This window comes from Microtus oregoni, unplaced genomic scaffold (assembly GCF_018167655.1).
Source record: "Microtus oregoni isolate MIOR12 unplaced genomic scaffold, Mior012 000000F_ref0000247, whole genome shotgun sequence".
In the NCBI taxonomy this organism is placed as follows: domain Eukaryota; kingdom Metazoa; phylum Chordata; class Mammalia; order Rodentia; family Cricetidae; genus Microtus; species Microtus oregoni.
The window spans coordinates 55095620-55108906 of NW_024543059.1; positions in this window are offsets into that span (position 1 = coordinate 55095620).

Genomic DNA, 13287 nt, shown 5'->3' on the forward strand with positions numbered 1-13287 from the left:
TTGAGAGTGGAATTGTTGGAAACAGCTACAATGTTAGTTGCAAATGGAAAATTAAAAAATGCCAGAGAGTTGAGGTAGTCACGGTATCTATGAACGTCATGGAAATTCTCTTACAAATAGAAAGAGCTAAAGTCTTGGAGTAATGGTTGTAGCTCACATTCAAAACCCATAGTATCTAACTCCTGGGTTGTTTGTTTGTGTTGGTTTGTTTTGTGTGTGTTTATTTTGTCTGTTTTGAGGTAGGGCCTCGCTGTGCAGCCCCTGCTGGTGTGGTATTCCTGTGTGGCTCAGTTGGTTATGGCAGTCTTTCTTCCTGCCTCCCAGGAGTGCTGGGACGACAGGACTGCGCTGTTCACACCACATCTGCCATGAACCAGCAGTTACTACAATCTTTCGGAGTAAACATTTTCCCCAAGGCAAATAAAGAGTTTATGAACACAGTTAGCTTTCAGTTAGAGCTTTTTTTAGTAGACAATTATTCTAGTAGTAAAATAATGTCCCTAGCTATTGGGGCTGGGGCTGTGGTTCAGTGGCAGCAGTAGAATAGATTACAAAGCTATATAAATTTAGAGGAAGCGTAATTCTTCACAATGTAATAAGTGCCCAATTTCTATTTGTTAAATGTTGAATTAATAGTAATAGTAAAGTGTTAAATTTTTCAGATTTAAGTTGTGAGGGTACTTTTGATTTTAAAAATGTTCATTTTAGGGGCTGGAAAGAGAGGACTGAGGTTAAGAGCACTTAATGCTCCTACAAGTGGACCCGGGTTTGGTTCTCAGCACCCACATGGTGGTTCAGAACCCTCTGGAACTCCAGTTCTGGGGACACCTCTTCTGGTCTCTGTGGCACTGGGCACTCAAGTGGTGCGCCAATATTCATGCAGGCAAAGCATACACTTTTTTTAATCTTTAAAAAATGTTTAATTTACTTGTCCTTGTATAGCTAAAATAATTTTACAGTGTAACAAATCCAGGAAAGCTTCTTATTAGAGATGCTTTGTTCTTTCTACAAAAAGAAAGCATGTATTTCATATGTTAAAAAAACATGAGGTAACAGGGTGGTCCAGATGGGGGAAGGACAGAGAAGAAGAGCAAAGAAAGAGATACCTTGATTGAGGGAGGCATTATGGGCTCGCAAGAAACCTGGCACTAGGGAAATCCCCAGGAATCCACAAGGCTGACTCCAATTAAGACCTAAGCAATAGTGGAGAAGGAACCTGAACTGGCCTTCCCCTGTAATCAGATTGATGCATATCTTAGTTGTCACCATAGAACCTTCAGCCAGCAACTGATGGAAACAGATGCAGAGACCCACAGCGAAGCACTGGACTGAGCTCCCACAGTCCAGTCAAAGAGAGGGAGGAGTGAGAATACGAGCAAAGAGATCAAGACCATGATGGGGATACCCACTGAAACAGCTGACCTGAGCTAGTGGGAGCTCACCAACTCCGGCCTGACAGTGGGAGAACCAGCATAGGACCAAACTAGGCCCTCTAAATGTGGGTGACAGTTGTATGGCTGGGGCAGTCTGTGGGGCCACTGGCAGTGGAACCAGGATTTATCCCTACTGCTTGAACTGGCTTTTTGGAGCTCATTCTCCCTTGGAGGGATACCTGGCTCAGCCTAACTACAGTGGGGTGGGCCTTGGACCTACCTCAAGTGACACGTCAGACTTTGCTGACTCCCCATGGGAAGCTTTACCCTCTCTGAGGACTGGATGGGGTGGGTGAGGTGAGGGGAAGGTGGAGGGAGTGGGAAGAGGACAGGGAGTGGAAACTGGGATAGGTATGTAAAATGAGAAAAGATTGTTTTTAGATAGATAGATAGATAGATAGATAGATAGATAGATAGATAGATAGATAAAAGAACACACATATCCAAGGATACTATGGTTTTTCAGTGCAAGTGTGTTGGTTAGCTCAGAACAGTCATCTGAGGATGTTTTAAGCAAGACACACACTCTTATTGCATCTCTTCCCTTCTGTGTGGTGCTTAGCACCTGTGGCCTTGAAATCATCAGGGCTTTGAAGTCCACATTAACTCATCACTCCATCACTCGGCCATTGTTGGTCTGTCTTGGAAGCAGGGATTGAAAAGCCTCCTCTTGTTTATTTTTAGGAAACTGTCATTGGGATGTTGTGATGGGTAAGATGGAATTAGTGTAAGTGATTGGACTCAGTAAATGGCCTTGAAGGGAATGCTGTTCTTCTCACGTTTCAGGAATGCTGTCCTCAGTCTCATGAAGTCAGAACGAACATGATTTTTACTCAATGATATATAAAGTAGTATGGCTATCTATCTTCACAAACAGGTGTGTGTGTGTGTGTGTGTGTGTGTGTGTAGGGTGGGGGAGCACATTTCCCTTTATGGAGAAATATAGAGAAAATGTAGTTTATACTTCAAATTGTTTAAAATATGAGGCTATAACTTTATAAATATATATATTTCAACATATTACATTTTTTTCTGGTATAAGACCTCAGTGTGTAGCTCTAGCTGGCCTGGAACTTAATATGTGGAATAGGCTGACCTCTGACTGACAGCAACCTGCTTGTCTCAGCTCCCATGTGCAGAGATTCAACGTGTGTGCTTCCATGCTGAGATAAGTTATTTTTGAGTGTGTGTGTGTGCACATATGTGGAGGCCAGAGATCAGTTGACCTGAGTGTTAGTCCTCATGATCTGTCCACCTTGTGTTTTCAGACAGGGTCTCTCATTAGCCTGGAGCTTGCCAAGTAGACTGAGCTGACCGCCATGCCCCGGGGATCCTGGTCTGTTACCCAGAGCCAGGGTTACAGGTTACACTATGCCATGCCGTATGAGTACTGGGAATCGAACTCAGATCATTGTTCTCACACGCAGTAATTTTACTGAATGAGCTATCCCTCAGACCTAAAATAGGTTATTTTTCTTAGTATATAATAATCCACAATTATGATGTACCCTTTATTAATTTAAAAAAATACACACCAATATTGTTTTCAAAATACTATAAGGTTGTATCTAACTTTATTCAACTATACAAATTAAGATCTTCAAAGGGTCTGTGAGATCCAGCAGGTGACAGCACTTCCTGCCGAGCCTTATGACCTCCGCTGACCTCTGGAGCTCACACAGAAGACCACAGACTCCTGAAAGTTGTCTTCTGACTTCTGCACTCACGCCGTGGCACCTACATGCCCCAACCCAGTAAATAAAACAGTGAACGATTCTGAAGGTGAAAGATGTTATGTTAAATGTCAGGGTAAATGGTGAGTAGGAGGAGGAGGTGGAAACCTCCTGCACATTTTATCCAGGAAAGTTTGCAGTGACACAGGCTGCCGTGTGACATGCCGGGACAGGAATTCCTCCAAAATGAAACGTGGCTGCTGAGCTGCTAGAATTCTGAGTGGAGTGGTTGCATTTATGAAGTCATTCTTGAGATAATGCTTTGTTTTGGAGACAGTCTGTGCCTGGAGGTGGTGCTGATCTAGCACTAAAGTGGTCGCCCTTGGTCTCAGAGCGAGCAAGGTTTCCAGGAGCGAGCCACCACCGACAGCTTTGAGATAGTTTTAAAAAGAGGAAACTAAAGGTTGGATAGGAAAAATGTAGCGGAGCAGGGCTGGTGAGAAGGCTAAGAGTTTGTCCGAGTGGTCGGGGGGTTTGCTCTCTGCTATGGGGAATGCTGGAGGCTGTGTTCTGTTGGACCCTAGGCCCACGGAGCCATAGCTACTGTCCGCATTTCATTATCAAAAACAGAAACGGGCTGGAGCTGTAGCAAGCCCTGAGGTCGCTCACCAGCACCCCTCCTGCATTCCCAGCACTCGGGAGTCTGAGGCAGAAGAACCAAGAGCTCAAGGCTGGGACTGGAGAGAAACTCAGCGGATAAAGTTTTGTAAAATTGATAGAGGGAATAAAACTAAAAAGTTAGTTTGTGTTTCAAATATCCTTTAACCTTTTACTGAAACCTTTTTCTTCTTTTTAATTTTTTTAAAAATTAAATTTGTTCTTTGACAACTTCATAAATGTATATATAATGCTTTCCGATTGGTCCCACCCGATGCCTCTCACCTCCCTCCTATCACTGCTAAGACTCCTCCTGCCTACAGATGGCTTTCCCACGGTCATGCCATGTTATGCTTCGTGAACCCCTGAATTTAACCAGGGCTGTCTGTGTGACCACGGATTTGGAGCTGCCAGTTAGAGCAGATGGGTTTAACAATGCGCACAACTGACAACAGTGGCTCCTGATCTCCCAGAATCTATTGGTAGCCCAAGGTCCGGCAGGTAGGCAACCCTCACCCAAGACTGACAATGAGCAAGGGCAGCCTTGGGCTTGCTCAGTACAGGTGACCCTGGTTGCTGAGTTCGTGACTGCAATGGCTGCATGGGGCCCAGATGGTGTTAACTACCCACCGGTCTTCCTGTTGTCTACCTCTTAAGTTCGTTTGCCTCCGTTCTGTTGGGTTCACGGAGCCTTAGGTGGCGTGGCCTAACTCTTCTGTTTAGGACAGAGCACACAGCTGTCAGTTATCCTCAGCACCTTGGACAGCCAAATACCTCCTGTTTGCCGTAAAGCAAGGCCTCTCTGAGCAAGGCGTTTGACTATGGATATAAACACATGCTCACACAGTAGTCTGCCAATTCAGCTAAACAAGCAGCAGTTCCCTCCCAGAGCCTGACTCCCTCAGCCATGTGTTTTCACTAGGTTTACAGTGCCAGACTGATTTTTTTTTTAAACTTACTTATTTGAAACAGGGTGTTACTCTATAGCTAGCCATGAACTTAGGATCTACCAGCCTCTGCCTCAGCTTCCTAGGTACTGGGTACTGGGAGAACAGGTGTATGCCATGATGCCAAGGCTAGATTTAGGAACACAAACATTTAAGGTTGTGTTACAATAGCCCATGGTCTTCAGGGCATCAATACGCTGTGCAGGTGTGTACCCAGCCTGGTATATTATCCATCTAGATTTATACAAATACACACCAATATTAGTGTCACAAAATTGCCCAGTGGGAGAGGTCCCAAATTGTGTTAATCTGTCTTAGTTACTTGTCTATTGCAGTGACGAGATCCCGTGATGAAGGTAACTTACAGTATGGGGGCCTTGAGTACCAGCCTCAGTAACCCCTCAGGGCTCAGCATTGGATGTCTATGGCAGGCGAGGATCTGAGGGTAAAAATTAGCTCAAATCCGTTACCTCTGTGTGTTCTTTATTTTCCGTACGACGGGAGAAAGTGAAGTGAAAGGGCGCTGAGGAGAAGAATAAAAAGAATTGACCCCCACGAGACTTCTAGTTTTTACGGATGTAGTTGGAAAATTCCGTAAGCAAGGGCAATAATAATATGCATATCAAAATCACTAAATGGGCAGGTAGAACCTGACAAAGCTGTGCTCTGGAACAGGTGACACCACCCGGGAAAGAGCCAGCATTCAAGGGGAAGTACCTGCCATTCCAAACCATTAGATAAAGTTACTAACCGTCCCTGAGTCCTGGATCCACCCCGTCCTCATCACATCTCTTTTGTGATAACCAGCTTTGGGGAAGCCCAGGTTTTTTTTTTTTTTTTTTTTGTTAGCAAAGGCGGGGCATGCTGTCTTCCTGCTCAGTGCCTGTCTTCTATAGAAATTTCCATGTGGTCTGTTAGCAGGTAATTTTGTGGGATTGACTTTATGTAAATTTGACTGTGAGAACAAAGAGTGAATGCCATTGCTCCAGAGCCTTGTTGTGTGGGGGAGAGGAGCAAGGTCACTCCACTGCCTGTAAAGAAGTCTCTGCTGTGATGTTTTGGGGATGAATCCCATTTCAAAGGGAAGAATCATGACTTCACAAGGTTCCCACAGATATGACAGCGACTTTTCCAAAAGACAAGATTTCCCACAGCTCTGCAGAATGGGATTGTTCCATATGGATGTGTATGTATACACTTCCCGTGGATCTGCCTATTGGTCAGTCAGCTGTGCATGCGCTGTGCAGTCTTGTGGGCTTGTGACATTACAGAAGGAAGAGTTTACTTGGGGCAAACAGTTTCAGAAGATTAGAGTCCATTGCCGTCATGATAGGTCACACGGCAGCAGGGAGGCAGGCAGATGTGATACCAGAGCCGTAGCTGAAAGTTCACATCTTGATCCACAAGCACGAGGCCAAGAGCTTTGAAACCTCAATGCCTGACCCCTGTGTCACATCTCCTCCAGCAAGGCCACACCTCCTAATCTTTCCTAGACAGTTCTATCAACAGGGGACTGAGTTTCCAAACATATGAGTCTGTAGGGGCCGTTCTTTCAAACCCCACAAGCCATACATGCGTGTACTATGTACATGTGTGTGTGTACTATGTACAGTGGCATTCTGTGGGGTCTTGGTGATTTTGTTTTATGACTCTTTGATAATAAGAACACAGTTTAAAGCTATTATCTAGTTGCTTTCATTATCTGTTGGTATTTAAATGTTGATTGCAGATACACATTTTTTTCTATACCAATGGGCAATATGAAATTATCTGATCCCTTTCTTCTTGTGTTGGAGACTGAGTTCAGGATCTCACCCAATGAGCTACATCCAAGGCCCAAATTATCTGATTATCTTAGCCTATGAAAATATGAGACCAAAGGTTTAATTAAGCCTTCATTTTACAGGGATTCAGTTTTCCCTAAAGGCCACCTGGCAAATAACCGAGCCTTGACCCTGGCTCCAGAAATGTGCTGGCTTAGCAGAGATTTGAGCAGATACCCTAAAAATGGCCAATTAAGAAGATTGGGAGCAGGGCCATAAAATTTAATAAGGTCCAGAAGGTCTTAGGAGGCATCCTGTCCTTGAAGATACCTTGCCAGTTATTAATGGCCCTTTGTTGGGTTTTCGTGCCCCCAAATTGACCAATGGTCTCAGAAACTACCTTATCCTAGGTATTCCTTACCAAATTCCAAGACAACAGGACTCGAACTCCCCTGATTATGGCATTTCCCCTTTAAAGTTTGCCCCTTCCCTGGGTTTGGGGCTGCGCTTTCCTCACCCACTGCGTTGGTGTGGTGGAGGTGTGGTCCAAACTCTAGTCTGAATTGAAAACCCTCGTGTAGCCGGGCGGTGGTGGCGCACGCCTTTAATCCCAGCGCTCGGGAGGCAGAGACAGGCGGATCTCTGGGAGTTCGAGACCAGCCTGGTCTACAGAGCTAGTTCTGGGACAGGCACCAAAGCTACAGAGAAACCCTGTCTCAAAAAACAAAAACAACAAACAAACAAACAAACAAAAAAAAAACCAAACCCTCAGGTAATTTGCAACGGAAATCTGGCTCTGTGAATTTATTTGGGGACCAGAAACTTGGGCATAACAAAAATTATTGTGTATGAACGATATCCAGCAGGAAAGTAAACAGCTCATAGCAGTCCCAGGAAGTGCCTGAAACCAACCAGATCCTCTAGGCCCCTCCCTGCCTCAGAAAAGAGTACAAACTGGGAGTTTTCCTCAGACTGAGCAGAGCCAAGCTGCAGGTTGGAAGAAGCAGAAACCACTGGAGTCGCCTGGAAGAGTGTTTAGACAAACCCATTGAGCTGCCAGCAGGTTGCACGGTGTGCCCCAAGTTCCCAGCTTTTGTGAGCTGTCACCCATGCTAGGGTGGACCTTGGTGAGGCAGCTGTCGGGGAGTCATTTCTGTTCCTGTAAGTAAACCGTCACCCATATTCCTGTAAGTAACCCCAACAAAACTCACTGGCTCACTAAGTTGGACTTTGGTGGTATCCGCACTTTGAGGGGTGAGTATGTGTGTGTGTCTCATCCCCCTAGGGAGAGTTTTGTCACACAACATAAGGATATAAATATAGCAATGTAGTATGCAGCACCGTGCCTTTAACCCCAGTGCTTGGAAAACAGAAGCAGGCAGAATTTTTATTTTAATTTTATGGTCATCACCAGTGACCACCAATATAGTGTAAGGCAAAAGTATTCCCCCTGAAGTATTTTCGTTATTACTACATATGTATGCAGCTATGCCTGTGTGGGCACGCATGTGCCGTGGATACCTGCAGAAGTGATTTCTCTCTTCCACTGTCTGGGTCCTGAGGACTGAACTCAGGTTATCAGGCTTGGCCATAAGTAGTTCTGCCTACTAAGTTATCTTGCTGGCCCCACATTTAGTGGTTTTCATTGGCGTTTTGTTTAGTATTTATACATTGGAATTCAGAGGCCATTAGATAAGTGTCCTCTTTATCAATGCTATTTCAGTACAGCGCAGTACAGTGTGCTTCTGGGATCTAAATAAATGGGTTAAAGGCATCTGTCTCCAAGGCAACAGTGAAGAAATAGTCAGATAACAGTTCTAAGGAAAGCTAAAGAATTCGGAACGGGCCATGTTGGCATATGCCCGCTATGTCAGCGCTTGTGAGGCTGAGACAGGAGGATTGTGAGTTTGAGGCTAGCCTGGGATACATAGTGAGACCCTGACTTCACCAAGCAAGCGAACAATAAAAACAAAAGAACAAAATTAAATATTAAAAATCAATTTACATTAAGTGGTATGTATTGTGTGTTAGCTGTCCCCCAAAGGGACAGAAATATACTTTCAGAAAAACTGCTTCTCTTTCACCAGTTGACTGTATGTATATATTTGGCTTTAGGTATAGTTGCTAAGTCCTTATACACAGTGAACTTCCTAGAGAAGTGCTTCCCCACAACCCTCCCGAGGTTGTAGTTTCAGTTTTCACACGGTGCCTCTTTTACTAGGGCCTTGTCCACCTTCTGTCTGCCTCTCTCTCTTTCTCTTCTGCCACTCCTGTCCCCAGGGACCAGTCTTTGTCCTTCTCTCTGCCCCTATGTGAGCCTTGTTGCATGGCGGGACTTCTCTTTGTGCCTTTTTTTTTCTACATTGGTTCCCTGACCAGGAAAGGCTCTTCTGGTGCTTTCTCCTGCTCTCAGGGAGTCTGAGGTGCGATGGTACTCTGGAACCGGGTCCATATGTGAAGCTTCGCTTCTCCAACTAATAGACTGCACAGCATCGACTTCAGTGAGTCCCCTTCCTCCTGGTTGGCGTAAATTCTTCCCTGAACCTTTGGGGGTGATGACTGAGTGTTTGGCACCCTTCTGGTGTTCTTGGAAGCGAGAGCACCTCCAGCCATGATCTTCAGGGCTATGGAGGATCCCCCTTTCACCGACAGTCACCTCCAGCTTGTTCCCCACGACTGAGGTCTTTTTCATCTGGGACCTAAGTGTCCTTCAGGCAAAGTTCCTTGGCCTCCAACTTCACTGGGCAGCCCATGCCTTTCTCATCTCAGACCCAAGGGTCCTTCGGGCTCAGCCCTTCAGCATTTGTGCCTTCTCATCTTGGACTCATGTCCTTTGGCCTTACTGCCCCAACCCCCATTTTTTGGCTGACGAATCACTAAATGGCTCAAGCCATTATCCTTACTTAATAAAAAAAAAAACTATTGTAGCCGGGCGATGGTGGCGCACGCCTTTAATCCCAGCACTCGGGAGGCAGAGGCAGGCAGACCTCTGTGAGTTGGAGACCAGCCTGGTCTACAGAGCTAGTTCCAGGACAGGCTCCAAAGCTGCAGAGAAACCCTGTCTCGAAAAACCAAAAGAAAAAAGAAAAAAAAAAAACTATTGGATTCAACCCAACAGTATCTTGTCAGGTTCAAGAGACACTGAACAGCCCCTCAGAGCCTAGATAGCAAAAGGAAATAGTCAGCTGTTTCTGGCTTTCTGAGAAAGCATCCCAGCTTTCTCAGGTCCCCCAAAGATGGTCCAGACCCCACAGGTCAGCATGAAGCAGTCTCGAGAACATGGCGTCCTCATCCCTGCCTCACCTGCTACCCCTGTCTTACTCCTCACACTTTTGAAATAAACAAAGGGGAGGAATGTTAGTATTCAGGCTTTGGAACTGGCCTGCCCTTGGAGTCCTGACAGGATACGTCCTCGGTAGCAGCCACTAAGAGCATCTCCTGTGTTCATTCACTACGTTTTCTATTTATTTATTTATTTGTTTTTTTGAGACAGGGTTTCTCTGTAGTTTTGGAGCCTGTCCTGGAACTAGCTCTTTTAGACCAGGCTGGCCTCGAACTCACAAAGATCTGCCTGCCTCTGCCTCCCGTGTGCTGGGATTAAAGGCATGTGCCACCATCGCCTGGCCGGTCCCTTTTTAAAAGTGGGCCTTGCCCATCTCCTGTCTCTCTTTCTCTCTGTCTCTTCTCTCAACCTTTCTCTCCCTCTCTGACTCTTTCTCTTCCGCCTCTCTTGTCCCCAGGGACTGGTCTCTGTCCCCCTCTCTGCCCCTTTTCTCTCCTCTTACAATAAAGCCTCTCATGTGAGCATTGCATGGAATGACTTCTCTTCGTGGCGTTTTTAAAAACTGCAACCCCACCCCTCACCCTTTTCTCCTTTCACTGAGGGAATTAATCCTTCAGTGTCTGCTACACCAGCAGTGACTTTTTCTGAGGCAAGACAATACTGATGTCCCTCAAGTCCCACGAACAGTTGTCTTAAGACCTATAACCAGACTCAGGGCAAAGCAGACTCCAGGAGGGAAGGTAGGAAGTGCAGTCCGTGAGGAGGTGCACAACACTGCTACGGAGCTTGATGATTGTGCTAATTCGTTCAAGCAAAAGTCTGGGGAATCCGGGTGGAAATGGATTTTAAGGCTGTGGGATAACGTGGAAGGAACATAAAGGTAGAACAGGCTGAATTTATTGATATGGGTCTTCTGTGTAGAGAGTCTAGGTTTAACACGGAAGACTGCACAGTTAAAAAAGAGGTGTCAAAAGCTTGTTTGAATGGTTGGCAGAAGTGTTTATCAAAAGATGGCCTAATAAAAAGGAGTTGCAGATGCTTAATATCCTTTAGCTTAGTGTTGATGGAGGTATTTTGAGGCTCAGGGAAATTGCAATGTCAGAGTAGGTACACTGGGTGGAACCTCATCCTCCACAACCCGAAGGCCCAGGCCCAGGAGGCTCGCCCTTCACAAGTCCTATAAGACATGTGAAAAGGTTTGTTGAGGTCCTTTTCCTTGTGCCACACCTTAGAGTTGGCAATACTGCTTCCCAACTGGATGTGCCCAGTTAACTGGGCAAGGTGATTGGAGTTATTGTCATGGACAATGTAGACAAAATCATGTTCATCAAGGCCTAACTCACAGTGGTCAGCACAGGCAAGGTGAATTTTATGGTGGCCTGACTCATACGGACCTTTGGTACTGGCTAATCAATCATGCTATTTCCAGGCATGAAATAGATAAGAAGCCTACTGCATTTCCGCTTGATCTGTATAAGCAGAAAACTTCTCAAGCCAATGAAGGAGAGGTTGCATGATTGTAGCAAAAGGCAGTCTCGGGCAGTGAACCAATCTCCAGGCTTGAGTAGGTTTGCAGACCCAGAACCGCTTGAGTGAGGGGGTGGTAGGTTGCCTGGAGGAAGGATCCTGTTTAGACGTCTAGAACTTTTACTGATAGTCTTTCTTCAGTCCTTTCCCCAGAGGGACCTGAGGCCTTTTACAAGGGTAATTGTACCCCGGGGAAAAGGAAACAAACAGGGGTCCAGGGGTCCATAGGATACTCTGTTTTGAATTGACACTGATTCTGGGAACCCCGAGAAACATTGTGGCCTTCCAGTTAACAGGGGCTTATGGAGGTCAGGTGACCAATGGAGTTTTGGCTGATTCCAACTCATAGCAGGACCAGCAGGCCCCCAAGTCATCCTGTGGCTATTTCCCCAGTTCCAGAATGTACAACTGGGATAGATATACTTAGAAGTTGGCAGAGTTCTCACATCGGCTCCCTGACCTGTGGAGTGAGGGCTATTATGGTTGGAAGGGCTAAATGGAAGGCTTTGGAGTTGCCTCTGCCAAAGAAAATAGTGAATCAAAAACAGCATCGCACCCCGAGGAACTGCAGAAATTAGTGCCACCATCAAGGGCTTGAAAGATGCAGGGGTGGTGGTTCCCACCGCATCTCCTTTTACGTCTCCTATTTGGTCCATCTGCAGAAGGCAGATGGATCGTGGAGAACGGCCATTGACTATTGAAAACCAAGCAGGTAGCGACCCTGATTGCAGCTGCTGTACCAGATGTGGCGTCCTTACTTGAGCAGATGAACACATCTCCTGGCACATGGTATGCACCTATTGGTTTATCAAATGTCTCTTTCTTGGCACCTGTCTGTAAGGACCACCAGAGCAGCTTGCTTTCAGTTGGCAAGGCCAGCAGTATACCTTACTCTCTTGTCCTGTATCATAACTTAGTTAGAAGGGATCTTGATCGTCTGTCTCATCCACAAAATGTCACACTGGTGAACCATACTGATAGCATTGTGCTTATTGGACCAAGTGAGCAGGAGGTAGCAACCAGTTTGAACTCACTGATAGTGCATATCAGATAATAGAAAATAAATCCTTCTACCTCAGTGAAATTCTTAGGAATCCAGTGGTGTGGGGCATGCAGACATATTCCTTCTAAAGTGAAGGGTGGGTTATTGCGCCTGGCCCTGCTCTCCACCAAGAAAAACTCACAATGCTTAGTGGGCTTTTTGGATTTTGGAGACAGTACATTCCTCGTTTGGGTGTGTTATTCCAGCCCATAGACCAAAAGACTTGGAAAGCTACTAGTGATGTGGGATGCCCTTCTATATGCTGTGAATACTATTGGTTAATAAAGGACTGCTTTGAGCCTATAGCAGAGCAGGGCAGAACAGAGGTAGGCGGGGAAAACTAAACTGAATGATGGGAGAAAGGAGGGAGGAGTCAAAGAGAAGCCATGTAGCCCTACCAGAGACAGATGTGCTGAAACTTTGCTGGTAGGCCACAGCCTCATGGTGATGCACAGATTAATAGAGATGGGTTAGATTAAGATGTAAGAGTTAGCCAGTAGGAAGCTAGAGCTAATGAGACAAGCAGTGATTTAATCAATACAGTATCTGTGTGGTTATTTCAGTTTTAGGTGGGGCCCAGGACAGAAGTCTCTTCAACAGGTCCAGGCTGCTCCACTGTTTGGATCATATGACCTGGCAGACCCTAGGGTATTTGAGGAGCCAGTGGTAGATAGGGATGCTGTTTGGAGCCTTTGCCAGGCTCCTATATATGAACCACAGAAGAGACCTTTGGGATTTTGGAGCATGGCTCTGCCATCATCTGTTAAGGAAATTACAGCTATTGCATGTGTGACTGACAAAGTAAAACGAAAAATAGCCCAAAGAATCACCAGTCCAATGGGAGAGAAAAGAGCTGTATGAAATTTGCAGATTTCTATGCTGTCCTGTGGACTACTCATCCATTTCCATAGGTGTCTTGTCCCAAGGAAACCCATTGGACAGTAGACAAAGGCTGATCTAAG